The 20112-nt window shown below is 45.2% G+C and overlaps 1 protein-coding gene across 1 annotated transcript in view; it reads left to right on the plus strand.

The window, feature by feature from the left end:
- Window positions 1-20112, plus strand: part of LOC122794375 (symplekin-like) — a 1034965-nt gene that overhangs the window by 712824 nt on the left and 302029 nt on the right. The window lies entirely within an intron of this gene.

Genomic DNA, 20112 nt, shown 5'->3' on the forward strand with positions numbered 1-20112 from the left:
TCTGTTGATTTTTATAATATAAACTTAATTTTAACCTGAAAAAGTGGCTTCAGAGGCTGTTTTATTGCTAGTACCAGACTATATTTGCCACATATCATCACTAGCTTGTTTCTGATTTTCTGTTATCCAGTTTTGCCTCTAAACACTTGATTGCAAAGGAATGTATTTTGTACATGCCATAATAACTCAGTCGTAGGTCAGTCAGATTAAGTTGTAGTTCAGTTAGAATAAAGAAATTAAATACATTTTCTGTGACTGCTCAAGACAGAAAATTATCAAGTTTCTTTATAATTTGGTTTCATGTAATTATTTGATGTTAAGTTGTCAATCTCGCCTTCATTCTTGCTGGATGGGTTCGGAGCCGATCCTCGGCTCCGACTCAGCACTTGCTAAGCTCGAGAGTCACTTTTACCAGCTCGAGGCAGCCCCATATCCCATGATGCAAGGCGGTGATTACCCAGATCTCGTTTGCTGCTTCGCTCATTAGGTCACCTTTTTTGCCAGCTCCTGGTAAGTGAATTTAATTACTCTTTTCTGAGAAATTTAGCTATCCCAGTACCTTAAAATTTTCATATTCATAGTTTGTTAGTTCCCCAATTCACTTAGCCCTATTCCCGTTAGCTTCCCGTCCCCTTATCCATATTTTCTGTTTTTTTCAGGCCTTAGGTCTTACCCTCCCAAACAGTTTCCTGTCAGGATTTGTTTAGGTGTGTTTGTGTTTTTTATTCACTGTACTTAGTTCTCTTTTTTTTGTATAGTCAGTGTGATTTTTGGACTGAGTGGTGTGTGTGTTTGTGTTAGGACTCAGTCATGTCTAAAGACACTAGGGTCTCAGGTTTCAAGAAGTGTGACTCGTGCTGTCAGAAGATGTCTCTGACAGACGGTCACACCTCTTGTATTTATTGCCTGGGACCCCTACACCTGCAGGACTCCTGTGCTATTTGCCACTCATTCAGCCAGAGAGTCCTGCAGGAACATAGAAATAAACTTATCTTAAGAGGTCTTCTCAAGCCTGAGAGCTCCGCGGCTAAGTCCAGCTCAGGGAAGCCCTCAAAGTCATCCAAGGCCCAGCCTTCAGTGTCCAAGTCTGTGGCCTTGGTTCCGACACCACCGGAGTCGAGATCGGCTCCGTCCGGAGCCGATCCTTCCTTCTCAGAAGTTTTAGTATCGGTGCCGATCGGCACCGATACCCTGGCTTCGGTACCTTTGTCGGCTCCGGCTGGAGCCGATACCCTTGCTTCGAAGCCTGTGTCAGCTCTGGCTGGAGCCGACACATCTCTAACCCAGCTCTGAGCCGACAAGCTGTCGGCTCCAACTGGAGCCGAAGGTTCTTCGGCTCCGATGGCTCCGTCGAGAAAGAGATCTAGATCTCCTTCGCTGGAGTCTATCCACTCGGCTCCGGCCTCTCCCTTACTTTCGGAGCGGAGCTATCGGAGCCGATCCTCAAGGTCTTCCAGACTCTCAGACCATGACTTGGAGAGAGTGGTGAGTAGACTGCTGAAATCACAGGCACTGGCCCAGATGCTCCATAGCCCGTCTCAACAGACGACCGCTATTCCACACCCTCCAGAAATTCCTCCTTCGACTCTCCTTCAGAGTTCGGAGCCGGAGATTATTGGTACCGTGACTGTTGGTGCTTCGGAGCTGATACCACCCCTTTCGGCTCCGTCGTTTTCGACTCCTATCTCCTCCTTGAGACCGTCCTTGGAGGGATCCGGTCGTTGGGCTTCCCTGGTCGGTTCCAAGGGGGTGAGTGGCATCGGACCCTTGTCCGACCCCGTTCTCCCTCTCGGAGCTTCGGCCTTGGTGAGCTCGGCACCGACACCTTTTTCGGAGCCTTCCCTTTCGGTGGGGCCGGGGATTCCTGTTTCTTCGGAGCGGGAGCTCTCGGTCCTCCTTGGAAGGGGAGCCTTCGAGGTGATGAGGAGTGTGCTAGCCCCCGAGCTCAGTCAGCAGTCGGTTCCTTTAGCTCCTCCCTCTACGGTGCCTGTAGATATCTCTTCCCACTCTCTTGCTCCCGGACCCAGAGATCCATCGCCCCAGGTTTCCCCATTGGGAAGAACTTCCTCTTCTGAGGTTTCTCCTGATCCTTCAGAACCCCCGCGTAAGAGGACCTGCAAGAGGTAGCACTTAGACTCCCCTGAGTCTACAACATCAGATACCGATTTAGATGAGTCGGAGGGGTCCCCAAGATTCCCCTCTGAGGATGTCTCCTTTTCAGACATCCTTGAACTCCTGAAACAGAGGGGGAACTGGCCCTCCATTAATCCCTCCGAGGATGAATCGGTATACCTGGAGGCTTTTGGATCTCGACCCTCCACCTCCTGGGTGTCTCCGCCTTTCGACCCCCTCATGGACGTGATAGCTCGAAAGGCGTGGGCATCTCCTGATTCTGTGGAACCAATCCCCAGGAGGACTTCTAAATTTATCACGGCCCCCACTGAAAAACAGTTTCTCACTAAAGGTGTCCCGGTTGATGCCATGGTGGTGGCGGCCGCCACCAAGAAGGAACTTGCAGATCCTTCCGTACCAGTCCATCCTCCTAACAAGGAGTCTAGGACCATGGACAGGTATGGTAAGCGGATGTTTTCCTCAGCGACCTTTGTTATGAGTTCGCTGAATTATTTATGTCACTTCACCCGACTTCAAAGAGATATCCTCAAAGAATTGGTTGAAGTAGTACAGGATCCGTCAGCTGCAGGGGTTCAAGAGAACATTGCCTCTCAGCTGGGAATCCTAAATTCCATAACTAACTCCTCCATGTGGCTCATTTCTTATGCAGCCGATGGAGCGAGTAGAGCCGCAGGCACAGGAGTGGCTCTCAGACGTCAGTCCTGGATGCGGCTTTGCAATTTTGCAGACCCTTTTAATGCATCCTTCACAAACTCTCCCTTTGATGGGACAACTTTGTTTGGCCCTCAGGTGAAGGACACTTTGACCAGGTGCGAGCAAGACAGCAAGACTCTTTTTGCCGTAGGAGTCCGTTTCTCCACCCCTTCTAGACCTTACCCCAAAGGTCAGAAGGGAGGGAAAATGTGGTTCCGAAAATCACAGGGAGTCACGCCTGATGCACGTGGTCAGTTTACCCCCAGAGGCAGAGGGGGTAATAACAACAGACGCCGCCCTAGGGGCAGAGGGGGTCTGCAGAACCAGGGCAGCAGAGAGCCTCTCTCTGACAAGCTCTTCCAGCATCCCTGAGGTGTTGCCCTACTGCCTACCCTTGGAGGCAGTCGGGGGGAGATTGTCGCTGTACCCAGAAGCCTGGCTTTCCCTCTCTCAAGACAAATGGGTACAGTCGATCATATCTGAGGGTTACAAAATACCTTTTGAGAAAAGCCCCTTCCCTCAAAAAGGATCCCTTCCAGACGTTCCACCCGGTCTAAGGGAAATTGCAAAGCTAGAGGTTTCAAAGCTTCTAGAGAAAAGGGCCATCAAGCCAGTTCCAACAGCTCATTTAGAATCCGGAATCTACTCAAGGTTCTTTTTGGTCCCCAAAAAGACGGGAGACTGGAGACCAATATTAGACCTCAGCAGGCTAAACAAGTCTGTCAAAAAGGCAAGATTTCGGATGGTCACACTTCAATCGATTTTGCCCTTTCTGGGCAAAAACAACTGGATGTGCTCCATAGACCTTCAAGATGCGTACTATCACATAAAAATCCACAGACGCTCCAGAAGGTTTCTCCGCTTTCGGCTGGGGACCAGTCATTTTCAGTTCAGAGCCCTGCCCTTTGGTCTCACTACAGCCCCCAGAGTGTTCACCAAATGCATGGCAGTGGTCACGGCTCACCTGAGACATCAGGGATTCCAGGTGTTTCCGTACCTAGACGACTGGCTCCTTTCAGCCACCACCAGGCATCAACTTCTCCAGGCCAGGGATTACACTCTACGTCTCTGCAGCCAGTTAGGGATTTCAGTCAACTTCGAAAAGTCTTCCTTATCGCCTTGCCAATCTATTACCTTTATAGGCGCAGATCTAGACACTACTCGGATGTCAGCAAACCTAACAAACCAAAGAATCCTGGATATCCAAAACCATGTTCGGATGATCCTATTCAGCAAAAAGGTACAAGCCAGGTTGGTCCTGAAAGTGTTAGGCCTTATGGCAGCTGCCATCACACTTCTTCCTCTGGCCCGTTTTTACATGCGTCTCCTGCAGTGGATGTTGTTTACCCAATGGTCCTTCCAGCAGTTACCCATGCGTCACAAGATTCTTGTGACACAGACCTGCAAGAGCCATCTATCCTGGTGGACTTCTTCCCCCCCCTAGTCCATCAGGGCAGACCATTTGTCCCCTCGGCCCCGGTAGCCACGGTCACTTCGGATGCCTCCCTGATCGGGTGGGGGGGGCATTATTAGGGCAGGATGGTCCATGGCACGTGGCAACCATTCGATTGCCACCTGCACATAAATGTCCTAGAGATGAGAGCAGTGCTTTTAACGTTGTAAGCCCTCAACGACTTTCTTCCCTTAGGGACAATTGCAGTTCACACGGACAACATGTCCGTGGTATGGTACATCAACAAACAGGGCGGGACCAAGTCCTATCCTTTGTGTCGAGAAGCTCTCAGACTTTGGCAATGGGCGATCTCCTCTCATCGGTTTCTGATAGCAACGCATATCCCCGGGAAAACCAACATCATAGCAGACAGATTGAGCAGAGCTATACTCATGCCTCATGAGTGGTCTCTCAAACAATCTATAGTGGAAGAGATTTTTCAGAAGTGGGGCCGCCCATGCTGCGACCTTTTTGCTACACCCCAAAACAGAAAATGCCCAGACTTCTTCTCTCTCTTTCTACTTCCGGGCCATCCCCCCAGAGACGCTCTAACCTAGGATTGGCCCCGGGGACTTCTTTATGCCTTTCCCCCCTTTCCGTTAATACCTCAAGTACTCCAGAAAGCTACCGTCTTGAGAGCCAAGCTGATTCTCATTGCCCCTTACTGGCCTTGACAAATTTGGTTCCCGTTCCTTCATCGCCATCTCTTGGAGCAGCCTTGGCATCTGGACCCAGTTCCAGATCTTCTGACCCACCAGTCGGGTCAACTGCACCGGTCCATTCGTTCCCTCAACCTCACCGCTTGATTGCTCCACTTCCTTCCTTAGCCAGGCTTCCTATGATCTCTATCCCCGTTTCTTTAAAGTCCTCTACCAGAAGGATTTATTCTAGCAAATGGCAACATTTCTCCTTTTGGGCAAAGTTTAAGAACATAGACCGTTTTACTGCCCCTATTCAGTCAGTCTTGGACTTTCTAGCTGAAATTTTTCACTCCGGTTCTTCGTCTTCCACAGTTAAAGTCCAGTTGGCAGCAATCTCGAATTTCCATGTCGGATTTGCAGACCAGAACATTATGTCTCACAAACTGTGTAAAGCCTTTCTCAGAGGGGTATTCCTACTTAAACCCCCTGTTAGGGATCCTCCACCGCAGTGGGACCTAAATTTAGTGCTGGCATCCTTGATACTCCCCCCTTTCGAACCGGCTGCTACATGCTCATTAAACTTTCTTTCTTGGAAGACACTCTTTCTTGTTGCTATTACCTCGGCTAGGAGAGTGTCTGAACTTCATGCTCTCTGTGTTCGTCCCCCTTACTTGGTCTTCCACAAGGATAGAGTATCCTTGAGAACCAGTCCATCTTTTTTGCCCAAGGTTGCTTCTAAAACAAATTTAAACCAATCTATTGATCTTCCAGTATTTTTCCCCAATCATTCTGACAGGGCGGAACAAAGATTGCATTGCCTAGATGTTCATCGCCAACTCAGATATTACTTAGACAGAACAAAACAATTTAGGAAGTCTGATCAGCTTTTTCTTTCTTATGCTGAAAATAAGAAAGGTCTCCCTGTTTCTAAAGTGACCTTATCCAGATGGCTGTCTTCCACTATTTCGGACATTTATCAGCTTAGGGGCAAACAACTGATCTCAAAACCTAAAGCACATTCTACCAGAGGTCTAGCCACATCTACAGCTTTTCAGGCTAGGCTACCCTTAGACACTATTTGTGCAGCAGCCACTTGGGCCACTCCTCATACCTTCGTTTCTCATTACAAATTGGATTTGGCCTCCAGGGACAGGGCAAGTTTTGGTTCCACAGATGTTCTTCATCTCACATTGCTGCAGTCCTTACACTTGGGTAGTCCGCTGTCCTCGGTCGGCCCGAATATCAAAGTATAAGGCTGACGTCAGTCAGGGCGCATTTGACTGACATCAGGACGTCAGGGTACAAATGCGCATGACCGACGTCATATCCTCAGTCTTTTTTGCCGCATGGTCCGATGCAGAAGCAGCATTGCAAGTGCCGGTTGGCGTTCTGAGATTTTTCGATTTAGAAGTTTCAGACCGAGTTCAAAGTTGGCTAAGTACCCCGTTGGGAATATTTTAGTTTTTCTTGCCTCAGTCATTTACCGGATGTCAGAAAAGTCAATAATTGCATTTCTTGTGGGAAACAGATACCGCATAGAGATTATCATACTTTGTGTATTCCTTGCTTAGGGCCTGAGCACGACGTTGTTGGCTGTCGCTCTTGTGCTAGATTTAACAAACGCACTATAAAGAGAAGGTTGGATTGTGCAAGGTTAGTCTTTGGGAAGCGGTGCAACTATAAAATGCCGTTGGATGCTCCGACGCCCGCTTCTTCGAAGAAGCGCAAGGACAAGGCAGTTAAGCCTAGGCTAGAAGAACCGTCTGTACCGGACGCAGGTTCTTTAGAGGTGTCGGTGGAGCCGGTGGCTCCACCGGAGGTTTCTTTGTGTTCCCAGGGTGAGACCTTATTATTGCAAGATGTGGCCTCTCAGGAGACAAGTCAGGCTGAGGGGCTTCTCAGGTTACTATACTCCCCTCCCTTCCTAAGGTGGCTAGGCCCTCTCCTTCTGTTTCAAAGGCTTCTCCCAGGGGCAGGCCAGGTTTAGCTTCAGTTGGTGTTACCCCTAGCTCTTCAGGTACTGTGCCCAAGAAGCATATGCTTAAAATGGCAGAAGATTTGATTACTTTGATTAGGGGTTCTATGCCCCCTCCTGATAAGAGACCTAGGGTGGAACCTGAGCTGGGGGGTTTTGAGCAGGCTTCAGATGTTTCAGAGTCTTCGGCTGAAGACTTGCAGGAGTACTCTCCTTATTCTGATTCTGATGTGGATGATTCCACTCCTTCTGCTACTCCTCCTGAGGATTTTTCCTTTTCAGAAACTCTTCATTCCATGAGGGAGCATTTTAAGTGGGAAGGTCAGGACTTCTCTGATTCCAGGAAAAGGCTTAGGGAATTTCTGTTTTTACCCCAGCATAGGCCTTTGGCTATACCTCCTGTTTTGGATGTAGTGGAAGATGTTTTTACAGAGGCTTCTCTTAATCCTGATTCTTTGCCTCCTGCTCCTGTTAAGCCGGATAGGTATTACAGGGTGCCTGAAGCTCATAAGTATCTTTTTAAGAGTCCTAGGGCAGACCCAGAAACTGTTAGCCAGGGGCCTAAAGGTGTTAAGGCTTCTGTTGTTAAAGATCCGGTTCCTGCAGACAAGGAGGCTAGGGCCTTGGATAGATGGGGAAAGAAAGTCTATACTTCTTCCACTCTTGCTATGAGGGCTCTGAATTGCCAGTTTCACATGTTAAAATACCAAAATTATCTCCTTTCACAGTTGAAATCTAAGGTTGATGCTCTGGCAGAAGGTATTGATTGTAAAGAGTTGCAAGATTTAGTGCATGTTTCTGAACAAGTGGGTAAGCATTCTTTGCAATGTGGTTTTGATGCTGTACAGGCCTCGTCTAGGGTGGCTGCCACTGGGTCAGTTCTTCGCAGGCACGCCTGGCTGAGGGATCAGAATTTGTCTGAACATGTTAAAACAAGGATTTTAGATGCTCCTTTACAATCTGACGTGTTGTTTGGTCCTCCTGTTGAGACAGTTTTAAAGAAAATGGAAGACAAGGCTAAGTCTATGCAGACTGTTAAAGATTTTTTGCAGGTCCAGCCTCCAAAGTTTAGTAGAAATTGGCCTACTAAAGGGTGGACGTATCCTTCTTATGATTCCCAGTCTAGGGGTAGATCTAGACGTGGTAAGGGCAGAGCTCAGGGCTCTTTTAGGCCTAGAACACGGAGTTCTCCTGCACAGGCTTCGGGTGAGGGCAGGGGTCAGTCCTTTCGTAAGCAGACCCAATGACCTACCTTTTCAGCTGCCAGAGCCTGCTCGTCTGGCGGCACCTTTGGGAGGAAGGTTGGCACTTTTCAAAGAAAATTGGAGTTTAATTACCCAGGACAGATGGGTATTGGATATCATACACCGAGGCTACAGGTTTTATTTCCATACCTTGCCTCCTTTCAAAGGCATGCCAGACGTTCCTCCTCAACAAAGAATAGAGGCTCACAAACAGGTTTCTCTGTTGCTCCAACTAGGGGCCATACAGCCGGTCCCTCTGCCAGAAGTGGGCCTAGGATTTTATTCTCGCCTGTTCCTAGTACCAAAGAAGGGGAACACGTGGAGACCAATTTTGGATTTATCTATCCTCAACACTTATCTGGACATTCCCAAGTTCAAAATGTTGACGTTGCAGCAGCTTTTACCTCTGCTGGGCAAAGATCATTGGATGGTAACTTTGGATCTCAAGGAGGCTTACCTTCATGTTCCTATCAGACTAAGTTGCAGAAAGTATCTGCGTTTTCGAGCTGGGACTTCTCACTATCAGTTCTCTGCATTGCCCTTTGGCTTATCTACTGCGCCCAGAGTGTTCACGAAAGTTCTGGCTCCAGTGATAGCTTTCTTCAGACTAAAAGGAATACAGATCTATCCTTATTTGGACGACTGCCTAATTCTGGCTCAAGGAAGGGAAGAGCTTCTTCATCATTTGGAATATGTGATAGCAGTGCTAAGATGCCTAGGGTATTCTGTGAACGAAATAAAGTCCAGTCTAGTACCCTCTCAAGACATGTGCTTTCTGGGTGTGAGACTGAATACAGCATCCCAGATGGCCTTTTTAACCCCGGACAAACAAAAGAGTCTATCCCTTTACTTCCATCAACTATCTCATCAGTCCGGGCTGACTGCAAGGACAGTCCTTCAAGCCTTAGGGTTCATGGCATCTTGTATTCTGGTGCTTCCCAATGCCAAACTGCATATGAGGAAGCTACAATGGTATCTCAAAAATGTATGGACACAGCACTGCCAGGATCTGGACACTGTCATTCAAATAATACCTTGCATTCAAAAGGAATTTTTGTGGTGGGCTCAGGAATGTCACCTAAACAAGGGACTCTCTGTGACCCGGCCAGAGACGAGTCGGATTTTAACGACAGATGCCTCAGACAAAGCTTGGGGAGCTCATCTAAATGGAAAGTGGATACAAAACAAGTGGCCTGTCAGACTACAACATCTACATATCAACATGAAGGAGATGTTAGCAGTCCAGTTTGCATTAATAGCTTTCAAGGAATTACTTCTTCCAGGGCAGGTGTTGATTCTAACAGACAACACAACTGTCATGTGGTACATCAACAAGCAAGGGGAACATTCTTATCCTCTATGCAGGCAAGCAATGATTTTGTGGGAGACTGCTCTCAGTTTACAGCTCAATCTTCAGGCAAGGTTTCTGCCAGGAGCACAGAACTCCTTAGCAGATGTGTTGAGCAGACGAATTATGGATCCCCACGAGTGGAAATTGGATCCTCATGTATTTCAGAAATTGACAGTGTCATGGGGAACTCCAGACATAGATCTGTTCGCTTCTCCACTAAACCATCAGCTGCCAAAGTTTTGCACAAAAAGGTTTCATCCCACAGCTTGGAGAGTGGATGCTCTTTCTTTCAATTGGAGCAATATCCATGTGTATGCCTTTCCACCTCTGCCTCTCCTCCCAAAGGTACTTCTAAAGGTCAGACAGGACAAGCCAAGGATGATTTTAATAGCTCCGGATTGGCCTCGACAGCACTGGTACCCATTACTGAGAAGTCTGGTACGGAAGCCTCCATGGCCTTTGCCTTCGATTCCACACCTGTTGTCGCAGGAGGACAGCCATTTGCTAAATGTCAAGCTTCACTCTCTGCACCTAACAGCCTGGCATATTCTGTTTTGAATCATAGTGGGCCTCCACTTCCTCAGCAAGTTTTGAATGTTATTTTGGAAGCTAGAAGGCCTAGTACAAGGAAAGTGTACGCAGACAAATGGAAGAGATTTTTATTTTGGAGTGCAGCAAAAGATTTTGATGTTTCCGAGCCTAATTTGTGTATGGCTCTTCAATATCTTACTGAGTTACTAGACAAAGGTTTGTCTTTCTCTTCTATTAAAGTTCATGCTGCAGCAATTTCAGCTCACTATGCTTGCGACCCACCATTGTTTTCTCATCCTTTGTTCAAGCAATTTCTTAGAGGGGCAAAGAATATAAGACCCCCACGAAGAGCTCCTACTCCTGCTTGGGATCTCAATTTTGTGTTGGAGAAACTCACTCTACAACCTTTTGAGCCTGCAGCTACTGCTGAGTTGAAATATTTATCATGGAAGACTGCTTTTTTGTTGGCCATTACCTCTGCAAGAAGGGTTTCTGAATTGCAGGCCCTTATGGCGGTTGAGCCTTTCTTGATTTTCCATAAGGATAGGGTATCATTACGTACTAATCCTTCCTTTATGCCTAAGGTGGTTTCTAGTGTGGCTTTAAACCAAACTATTCATTTGCCTACTTTTTATGCAAATCCCCAAAATAAAGGGGAAAAGATTTTGCACACTTTAGATGTTCACAGGCAGTTGCGTTATTATTTGGACAGAACTAAAGGGTTCAGGCAGTCTCAGCAGTTGTTTGTTTCTTTTGCTTTGAGTTCTCAGGGCAAGCCTGTGTCAAAACAAACTATTTCTAAGTGGATTGGGTTTTGCATTGCTTTCTGTTATTCCCATCATGGCAAGGAGATTCCAGCTGGGATTAGGCCTCATTCCACTAGGGCTACTGCCACTTCAACAGCTTTTTGAGGGAGTGGCAACCAAGGATATTTTGGAGGCAGCTACTTGGAGTTCTGTGCATACTTTCTCTAGGCATTATCACCTGCCACTTTACTCTAAGTCCAGGGCTGGTTTTGCCACTGCTGTTTTGCAGGGCATTTTGGCAGCTCCTGCTTCCTTGTAGTTAGCCATCCTCCCTTACCTCTGCTTTGGGATTCTACCCAAGTGTAAGGACTGCAGCAATGTGAGATGAAGAACATAGTACAGTTTTGTACCTACCATAAATGTAGATGTTCGAAGATCCACATTGCTGCAGTCCAATTTACCCTCCCTCCTTCCCCTCTGTAGTTAGAGGTGGTTGTGTGGGTTGGGTTGTACATATTTTGTATATGGTATATATTGTACATATAGTTAGTGCAAGGGTGGTTGGTTGGTTGTTTGCTGTCTTTTGGTTTTGACCTTTATTTTTAGGGTCTTCTGACATCTGGGGCAAGAAAAGACTGAGGATATGACGTCGGTCATGCGCATTTGTACCCTGACGTCCTGATGTCAGTCAAATGCGCCCTGACCGACGTCAGCCTTATACTTTGATATTCGGGCCGACCGAGGACAGCTGACTACCCAAGTGTAAGGACTGCAGCAATGTGGATCTTCGAACATCTACATTTATGGTAGGTACAAAACTGTACTTTCTCAAGAGTCTGTTCCATTGAGCCACCCAGGATAGAGGTGCTAGGGATGCGGTCCCATCCAGCAAGAATGAAGGCGAGATTGACAACTTAACATTTAAAAGTTATGTACCTATCATAACGTTCCATGTTAGTTGTCTTCTCTCGCCCTCTTTCTTGCATCCCTCCCTCCTGTCCCCCTAGCCTGGACAGACCTTGAACTTCCTTCTTCTCTGGGAGATTGTTCTTCCTTGGACACCAGTTAGCTCTGGACCTTAATTACCTGGGTTCCCCTTACAGCCTTCTCAGGTTAGTTGTTCTTCTTTCCTTTGTGAGAAGATTATGGGCAGTTTTTCCTCTAGATACCAAACGAGATCTGGGTAATCACCGCCTTGCATCATGGGATATAGGGCTGCCTCGAGCTGGTAAAAGTGACTCTCGAGCTTAGCAAGTGCCGAGTCGGAGCCGACGATCAGCTCCGAACCCATCCAGCAAGAAAGAAGGCGAGAGAAGACAACTAACATGGAACGTTATGGTAGGTACATAACTTTTAATTATAGGCTGTGGGACTTTTTTCCCTAGGCCTCCACTGAAAGGGCCCACAACCAGGCTCAGCATCTCAGTTATTAAAGTATAAATAAAATAAATGTGTAGACTGTATTAGCAGCATACTTGGGCTTAATGCAGATTTGTCAAAAGATGTATGTAATTTTCCATGTATATCATTATGGCAGTGAACACTTTTGGCCTATTACGCAGTTTCTCCTCAGTAAGCATAACAGGTTTACTGATGTCCATTATTTCAGGTAACAGACACCACAGATTACTGTGTGAATGGATAGCAGTGAACCAGCCTTGCTAACTGATATGCCACTGTATGAGATGGAAACTCAGAGTTGTACTTGTTGCCTGGTGTACCTCCCTTTTTCAACTCAGAGATGTCGTTCTTGAAAACTGTACTACATAGGAAAATACAGTTTTCCCTTTTTATAACAATTTACACCTTGTTCCTCAAAACTGTTATTGCACAGCTGTTTAAAGCTTGACTGCTACACAGCATGATAACTACAATTAAGGCAATGCAAAACTCTGAGTATCTTTTTCCCAGTGGTGCAGATTCATACAGAAATTTACTTGCAAGCAGCCCATATATGAGTGCATTCATTTTTTAACTTCTACATACCACAACATCTTCCTGTCTGCAAAAGCACACGAAGAACAGCCGATAAGGCAGTTTCTTATCTAAATCCTTGCAAAGCATTTCCTTTTTAGCACTGATAAATATGGATAGTTTCTGCCATTTTAAGGAAAGTTCTTATACTAAAGTAATGAAACAGATCCATGTGTACCTGTATAGGTTAGACAGTTCCATGTCAGAGACTGAATGGTAAAGCCTTGTGACCAAGAAGAGACATTTTCAGCTTGTATTCTGAGAAATGAAAAAACAGCAGAAGAAAGTAAGAGTGAGACAGTGGCACTGGTTTACCCATCCTGAGATGAGGGAGGCAATCTGATCCTTGAAATGCTGACAGAATAATGCAGGAGAAGAATGAGCATGTGCTTGGCTATAACAGGCCAGTGATGGTAGCCTCTGTAGTGCATATGTGGAAGCATTCATACTTTCCAGGAGGTATTGGAGGCCTCATGGAAATGTGGGTACGTCAGTGACCTGCAGAGGGAGTTAGGACCTATCAGAAATTCCCTTGAGATCTGCATCTTGAATGATGTGGCTCCAAGGGATGAGGCTGTTGTGTAATTCTCTGGCTGGGGAAGAGTTAGGATATGTCTTTAAATATAGATGGTCAAGGTCTTTGGATAACACCCCGACCCCTTGTGCAAAAATGGGAAAGAGGGGTTGTGTATGGATGGATAGTTTTGTATTGACAAAGTCCAGGAGTCTCTAAGCTAGCATGTTAGTGGGGGGTATATGTTTCCCAGTCTGTGGGTGGATACTTAAAGTTGCCCAGGAATACGGTGTTTGGATTAATGCTATTGACTAGTTTGTTTGGGTAGTCAATATGACATTCCTTGGTTGTAGAGGGTGTTCTGTAGCTCGCCAGAAAATGGTAAGGGATTTTGTTGATGGGAAGCTGGACATGAAAGATCTCAAGGTCATCATGCTTCCTTGCCAGCATTGATGCAAGCCTTTTCTGGATGAGGATTGAGACATCTCCACCTTTCTTCTCTTCTTGTGTAGTGATTGGTCTAAACATATGGATGGTGTTGCAGCCCTGCACTACCATAATCTTTTCCGCTGATTTCAAATCATGTCTTGGTCATTACACATATATCTGTGCCCTCTAGGGTGAGGAGGGCTTGCAGAGAGTAGAGGCATTTGTTAAAGTTTCTAACACTGATTAGTAGTACCTTTAAGTTTTCATTAGTTTGTTTTTCTGTGTAGATACTTTAATCCAATTTGTATTGCCTAAAAATAGCCAGTATAAGAAAGCATAGAGGGCACATGTGTGTACCATCCCTAGTGAAGCAGAGCGCTCCTTTCACCATGTCCTTGCAGGCTAACAAATATAGTACTCAATAATAACACCAAATTTTACTCCAGTTGTTGAAGTCAATTATCTTTTGCTCATATTGTGGCATTATCCTTGGTGATGGTAATATGCTGATCAAGGCTAGGCTGATACCTGCCAGGAACACATAGTCTGAAAACACCATCATGTCTTTTTTCATATAGTCCAGGACAGTATGTCTGAAGTTGCTAACACTTGTCATAATGGTACTTGCTGTTTAAGGACTTGAGTTCCTGTGTGATCTGGCAAATCCAGCCTCCAAACAAACAACTGACCATCACTTTTTCCTTAGCCTGATGAGTGGTGCATTTGTATGTCTCTCTATATAGCCAAAATTCTCAGTTGTACTCATTTTTTTCCTCACACTGTGCTTCATTCTTTTACATATTTTTGTTAATTTTGAAGAAAAAATGCATATTATAGTTACCAAATAGCACTCAACATCACAGTGTCTTTATTTTTTCAAATTTATTTTAATATGTATTCTCTTAGTTATTAACCTTGATAAAGGCAGTCATTCTTATTGCATTCATGGGATGCAGCTTGATCCCTAACTGTTGAGCTAAGAAACTAAGGGTTCAACTTCAGATTTATTTAAGTGCTTATAAGCATTGCATGTTAAAACTAAAGAACAATAAAGTGTCTTCATTTGCATTTGATTACCAGGAAAAGTCAAGTGGGTCATGCAAGACACATTTTCAGCAGAAGCCCAAGGAGAAGGCTTCAGAAAGTTTAAGCAAACAAATTAAGTTATGAGGACTTTGAACATTAAACAGTCTTAGGTAGCATAATGGCTACAGAGTGACAATTAAGATTGTTACAATAGAATTTCGAGTATAACAAAAATTTGATTAGGAAGCTGTTATGCAATAATAAAGAATTAGGCTAATCAGCTGCTGCAAAACATTTATTCTGCAGTAATGAAGTTGTCAAGACAGCAATTGTAAAGAGAGACATGATGCTAAAATAGGTGATGTATAGATATGGTCAAGTAGAGGTGACATTGTGGGATGTGACGTGTGTGTGTGTGCATGAGTGAGTGTGTGTGTGTGTGTATTTGTGTGTGTGTGTGTGTGTGTGTGTGTGTGTGTGTGTGTGTGTGTGTGTGTGTGTGTGTGTGTGTGTGTGTATGTTGCAAGAACTATGATTAAGTACAGTTACAAATGAGGGGAAATGAGATTTAGAGTTTAAAGTGACAGAATTTAAAAGTTTAGGTTAAAGAGAGATCCCTTACATAAACAAAGTTTCAAGTGAGTGAGATCTACAGTTCTATAAGAAGAGAGATCCGGAGTATGCAATGGAAAAAAAAAGTTAATTAAATTCAAATAAAATGAAAGAACATTAAAAACAGAACAATAACTAAAGCTGAATAACAGTGGTTGTTAAAATACAGATAATGGATAACAGAAAAAAATAATGACTGGATAAAATAAAGGGACTATAACTAATTAAAGGGATGGTCAGAAAGGTGCAACTGTAAAAATAGTTTAATTCCACCTGATGTTTGGTAGTCTGTCTCTCTGTCTGCCAACAGGTAATACATTTCTGTGATGTGACCACTGGTGAGCAAAGGCCTGAATGCTCTAGTCATGTATCTGGTGCAGGTTGTAGACAGTGAGGCTGCTGACATCAGGTAGTAAATCCTAGAGATACAGAGGACTTAGGCTGTGTAGGACTAAATATGCAAGGATCAGAAGTTTATGTTTTAGCTATTTGGCTTGGGAATGAGTAGTGAATGTCAATACAACAAAGTAATTCACAAATGATGGAGTTTACACCTTTTTCTACTGCTGTGTGACTGCATAGCTGGTATATATAAGTTTGGGAGGTGTAGGGAGGGTTGTGCCTGCACATGAAAGAGATGCAAGGAGGTCTGCTGTCTTCAACAATGTATATGTGACTTTCGGAGATGTCATTTTCCAGTATTGTCAACACAAATCCATTGTTATTTGGATATCTTCCAGTGAGTAGTTGGGGCTAGAGGTTCTGCCAAAGTTGTAGGAATTCAAATCCTGAATCCAGAAAGCCCAGATTTGGAGCATTGCAGTAGTCTAAATCGTAGGAGAATAGGGCATGTGGTTTGAAAGCACTCAGGGGCACAGTGAGTAGGTGAGATTTCCCTGGTGAAAACCAAGGAAAACATTTCCCATTTTTGGGTTTTTGGTAGGGCTTCATGAAGGAAATATCCTTTTAGGAAGTGAGGGATATGGCCATCACAGGCAGCTCATTGCACGTTCCAATCCCTTGTGGTTAGCTAACTCCACAGACCATTAGGGCATAATCAGGAAAAGGAAAACCATCACCGATGGATGCTTTGATAATGGCCCCTCCTAATCAACCCTTGTCTTGATGATGTGGGGCAAATAGAATGATTGATCAGGAAGGGAGCTAATTATTGGCAGGAAGAAGGGCAGAGTCTGTAAAAATAAAAATAAAAAGAACACTGTATTGTAATGAGGGATTTTCCTTTTTATTGAGATGTTATCAGGAGGACTTGAAAACCTTGAAGAGAAAGTAATGTAATTTTTAAGATGAACAAATTACACGGATGCAGCTTGTGAGCTTTTAATGAGAAAAATACTTAAAACATGGTCATACTAGATTCAGGTACAGAGAACTTCTGATGGATTCTAAGTTTAATTCATAATAGGGTTGTAACTGTCTACATTTTCACAGCACTGTCCTAATATGAGTAGTTTTTTATATTAAAAATGACAGTAACAAATCTGCTGATACTGGAAGAAAATATATTGCTAACTGTCCTTTAAGTACTAGAAAACTATGTGAAACTCCATTGTAAGACATAAAACAGTAAGAACACTAAAGTTCTGTACTATTATGTGTCATTAAAACTGATGATAAAGTGAACATATCAGTATTCTTTTGCACTGTCTGTGAGTATGGTTTGTTCTGCAAAATTACATATTTCATTTAGAAATGGCTCGGTCTCAGCATACAAAAAAGGAACAAATCTATGTATTTTGCTGATTAAACTGAGAGTGTGGGCCGGATTTACGAAAGCTTGCACGGAGTTGTAGAGTAGAGTAAGACGTCAGACAGCCAATATGTCTGCCGACGATCCAGCAACAGCCGGCAGGGGCGTGCATGAGAGCTTCTAAAGCTAGTCTTGCACAGACAGTGTCATGGTATGCAAATTACCTCATTTGCTGCTAAAAGCTATGCAAATGAGGTAAATTTGCAATCCAGGAAACACTAACCTGTCCGTGGAAGAATAGTGTTATCTGCAGAAATGTACTCCATTCGTAACGGAGTACCGTTCTGTAAATAGCAAAACGGAGCTATGACAGCTCCAAATAAAGGATGCATCCAGTTCAGGAAGCATGCCAATGGCCAAATATAAGGCCATTGGCATTTTTAAATGTTTAAAATGATTAAAATCTAATTTTTTCCCCGATCTCTGATGTTTACGCATAGCGCAGTGCTTAAAAAACAAAAGAAAATTAAAAAATAGCCAAAACAATAGGCATTTTCACTAAAAAGCTTATCCTGCCATGCAGGTGAATGGCAGGCTGAAGACAACATGGCCACTGAGTAGTGGTTGCTAAGGGGGGAAAGCTCAGTGTGAGAGATGTAACCAAGCATTAGTAGGCAATCCTATGCAAATGAGGATAAAGATAGTGAATCCCAATTTTCCCCAGCATGTGAGCTATGTCCTAAGAGTGTAAGTGTAGGAGTAGGTGAGTAGTAGAGTAGAAGATAGGTGACATCATGAGGGGGTGTGTCAGAAAGGCTGTATGCTTATTGGAGCACAGTGTCTTGCGTTTGCCTGAGTTGCTCAGGATTGCAAGAGGCGTGTCTACAGTTGTCCTTTTTGAAAACCAGAAACCAAAGGCGTATGCCGTGAATATATCTGACATTTCTTGCAAACGTGCACACAGCATGTGCGCGCATGTTGCCTCGTTTGCGTGGCGCTGCCCTGGGCGGAAACAGAAAGGGAAAAGGAAGGAAAAGAAGTAGTAGGAAGTTAACCAAGGAGAACTAGCAGAGCTGCCAGGTGAAATATATCAGAATCAGCCAATTACACAGGCAGCAGACTAGCCCAGCCCAGCCCAGCACTTTAAACTCTGCAAACAGCATTCCCCCCTGTTTTTCCCAAGAACTCTGCAACACTGCAGTATACAAACAGGGAAAGCTTAAAAAGCTTAAGTCAGACAAAATGTTAGAGGCTGCTATTGCTATCATAAACCAACATGTGCAAGGTGCTGAGGGTGGTGATGTTGTGAATGCTGCTGAGCAACCCACAGTGAGGAGACAGAGAAGAGTGTACAGACCCAGGGTAACCTACCAGGGCCTTCATGAGCTGGAGATAGTGGAGCACTATATGGTGGACAGACACCTCCTGCAGCAAATTGTTGAGCTGTGCCGGTCACGCCTCACACACAGAACCAAGAGAGGGGAACTCATCCCAGTGGATACCAAGGTATGTGTTGGCCTAAGACTACTAGCTACAGGTACCTTCCAGAGACCAGCTGGTGATATGATGGGGATTTCACAGGCATCAGCATCCAGGGTACCGCACCAGTTCCTGGATACCATGTCAGCACGTCGGTGAGCACGTATATTTCCCCAATTCCCGTGAGTCATTGGCCAGCAATATGTGTCTTTTCCACCAAATAGCAGAATACCCTGAGGTAGTGGGTGCAATAGACTGCACGCACATACACATCAAAGCACCACCCAGTGAGCGGGGTAGGGTCTACATCAACCGCAAGGGCTTCCCCTCAATCAACTGCCAGGTCATGTACTATGCCCAGGGCATAATAATGAATGTGTGTGCTGGCTGCCCTGGAAGCGATCACGATTCCCACATCTGGCATCTGATGCAGCCTTACCAGAGATTTGCCAATGGGGACATCCCTGACGGTCACCTAGTGGGGGATGCTGGATATGCACTGGAGCCGTGGCTGATGACACCCATCAGAAATGCACACACACCCAAACAAGAACTCCATAATGAGGCACACGCACAAACAAGAAACATTATTGAGCGTGTGTTTGGGATGCTCAAGTCATGATTCCGGTGCCTGGACACATCTGGTGGAGCCTTGCAGTACTCACCAACTACATGTACCCGAATTGTCATGGTATGTGCCATGCTACACAATATAATCCTGCGAAAACAGCTGCAGCAGGAACAGCATGGGGCAGGGCCAAACAGCCCCCCACCATTGCCAAGGGCCTGCACAGGCACAGCGTGACTCGGAGGAGGAACAACCTGAGTCTGCCCCAGTAGGCAGAAGTAGGCATACCCAGTATGCCCTGGCCTTGGCAAAGAGACAACGCATAGCACATATGCTGACTGAGTAGGAACCCTGGAAATTATACCTCTCTCTGACTCGCACATACAGCAAAAGCGATGCCTAACTTGACACTACCTGTTTTCAAACATGTATAGGGAGTGTACTATGTGCATCTGACATAGGCAGCCCTGCAGCACCACCTGAGGCATGAGTGCCCTATTTTAAGCAATATAAAGCACTGCTAAGCACATTTTACCAGTATTGAGCATGTTTAAATTCAATTGCATGTAGCTGTGCACCGCGCTAGCCAGCGCAACGTTGGGCAACGTTGAGCAATGTTGGGCAAAGTCGGGCAAAGTTGAGCAAAGTCAGGTAAACACACTCACACCTGCTTTACTGTTCCTTAACCAGTCAGGTCTGCCCAGCAGGAAAATAAAAAGCAGTGACAGGGCTTGAACTCAGGATACTGTGCACTATAGTCAGTACTGAACCACTAAGCCATGACAGCATTTCACTGGCACAAACACAGCTTAACTCACTCACACCTATCAGTTGGTGGGGGGGGGGTCACATACCTAACAGTCACAGCCAGCAGGACAAATGTAAACAAACGTAAACACAAACAAATGCTGTATCATGCCCTCTGAAGAGGCATATGAGTAACCTCCCCCCAGGTCTATGCAGACAGATAACAGCAGGCCAGGCAGTGTGATGTGGGTTGGGTAGGCTATGAAGTCACAAACTAATATGCGT

Source organism: Protopterus annectens, chromosome 1.part0 (assembly GCF_019279795.1).
Source record: "Protopterus annectens isolate FY-2018-M chromosome 1.part0, PAN1.0, whole genome shotgun sequence".
Lineage (NCBI taxonomy): Eukaryota > Metazoa > Chordata > Ceratodontiformes > Protopteridae > Protopterus > Protopterus annectens.